Source organism: Lycium ferocissimum, chromosome 4 (assembly GCF_029784015.1).
Source record: "Lycium ferocissimum isolate CSIRO_LF1 chromosome 4, AGI_CSIRO_Lferr_CH_V1, whole genome shotgun sequence".
Classification (NCBI taxonomy): domain Eukaryota; kingdom Viridiplantae; phylum Streptophyta; class Magnoliopsida; order Solanales; family Solanaceae; genus Lycium; species Lycium ferocissimum.
In genome coordinates this window covers 21,026,229-21,028,547 of record NC_081345.1, presented here as the reverse complement: position 1 = coordinate 21,028,547, position 2,319 = coordinate 21,026,229, and positions in this window count along the sequence as shown.

The following is a 2,319-nucleotide window of genomic DNA, read 5'->3' as shown; positions in this document are numbered from 1 at the left end:
TATATATATATATACATATATATATATATATATGTATAGATATATGTATGTATTATATATATGTATATATATATATATGTGTGTGTGTGTGTGTGTGTGTGTGTGTGTACAACCTCGTGCAGTCAAGCACATTATTTATGTATATCATTGACTTACGAGAGCGGTTCAGACATACAGGTTGCACTCATATACCCTATGTTTTCTTATGTCTCTATCATATTACTTTCATGCCTTACATACTCAGTACTTTGTCCGTAATAACATCCCTTTCTGGTGGCGGTGTGTTTCATGCCCGCAGGTGCAGATAGATAGATTGGTGATCTGCCGCTACTCGGCTGACATTGGAGCACACCTCTCGTTCCAGAGTTGCTGTTGTGCTTTTGGTATTTTATTCTTTTGTGTATGTACAGGTATGCCGGGGCCCTGTCCGGACCTCTTTATGTCAGATACTTCAGTAGAGGCTTGCAGATAGTCATGGTATAGCTAGACTACATATGGCCCCTTCGGCCTATATCTTTGTTGTATAGTATGTTACGGGCTCATTCCTTTTTCAGTATATCTCTTATGATTTAACAGATCTCCATCTGATGACTCTTGCGGTCCATTCTAAATTATGATTATGATAGGAAAGCATGCTTAGCAGTGCTCGGCAGGTAGGGCCCGGGTGCCCGTCATGGCCTCCAGTTGGGTCGTGACAAACTTAGTATCAGAGCAGTTGGTCTACAAGCCGTGTCTAGAAGAGTCTTATTTATGGTGTGTTGTTCACCACACTTATAAACAGGAGGCTGCAGGGCTTTTAGAAAGATTGCCTTTTTTCTCATCTTAGATCGTGCGATAGAGCCGTACCTGTTGACACCTAATTTTGACCTCCCATAATTATTTTCTATCACTCAGGGTCCTTGGAAAATAAATAAAGAGAGCTATGCATGTTAAAGAGCTTAAATAATTTTTTTTTATAAATTGTTCAAACCAATTGGTGAAAGAGTCTTCATGACATAATAAATTTATTTAGAAATTAATGGGCACTTTTATGACACTTTATGATACTTGTCAGACTTAATCAAAAAAAGAAAAGGGGTATTTTTGAAATAATAATAATCATTTATTTAATTGTTTAAATTGTCAAAAATCAAAATTTTGCAAAAAAACTTTTTCCTTTCAATCCAAGAAGTTTGAGTAATTTAAATAATTAACCATTTCACCCCCTAATCTTTAATTTTTGTATAATTGCGTGATTTGTCAAAATATGTATAATTGTCCATTAATGTTTTAATTAGACTAATTAATTAATTAGACGGTCATTATTGCAAATTTATTTTTAATTGTCTATTTTTTTTTTGTTATGGCTGCAATTAAATTAATCAATTCATGATTTAAAATGATTAGGGTCATTTTTTTGCAAAATCAGCCCCTTAATGGCTTTATTTGAAGTAACTAGTTCATTGGTTCAAATTTATTAAGGTCATTAATGCAATTTAATTTCAAAATTTGCTAATTAGGCCAAATGAGGCCATAAGTGAAATAATTAGTCGGATTAGAGTTAATTAAGGCTATATTCGCAATTTTTGGTCCATTTACACAGTTGGCCCTTTTTTTAAAATTACTTTAATAAGATAATCATCTATAATTAAAATATTGTTACTAATAATCATCTTAATTGTCAAATTATCTATTTCCTCTATATATGCATATACTAGGTATACATATACATGTATACACTAGGTATACATATATAAGTATACAATAAAAAGGGCCCTATCTTTATTTAAAAAATCAGACCAGGCCCAGTCCACTTGATGGACCAGACCAGCCCAAGTCTCGGTGTAATGACCCGTTTGGTCATTATTGCATTTCTGACCCTTTTGACCCTCTTTCGAGCTTGGTTAGCTCACTCTTGACCCGAGAGGACTTTTGACATGCTTCCCGAGGTGTCTAGACTTGATTCGAGCGACTTTTTGTGAAATTTGGGCTTAAAGCAAAAAAGAGTTGACTCAAAGTTGACTTTTGGGTAAACGGACCTTTTTCGAAAATCCGTCGATTTCGAGAGGTCCGGATGGTCATTTAGAACTTATGTGTATATCTGGTTCGGTTCCCAATGCACTCGAATGCATTTTGAGACTTGGTTCGGTCAATGAGACCTCCGTTGGGAATTCCGAGGCCACGAGCGCCTTCGTAGCGTGTTTTTATGTGTGTCTATATATATGGTATGTGAGCAGATGGCCTCGAAAATTAGTCAAAAAAATCGGATTGAAGTGTGAAAACTTGGTAAGTTTCTGGTGTCTGGTGCCCACTTTGGCGGTACCGCTGGAGTGGTGACCC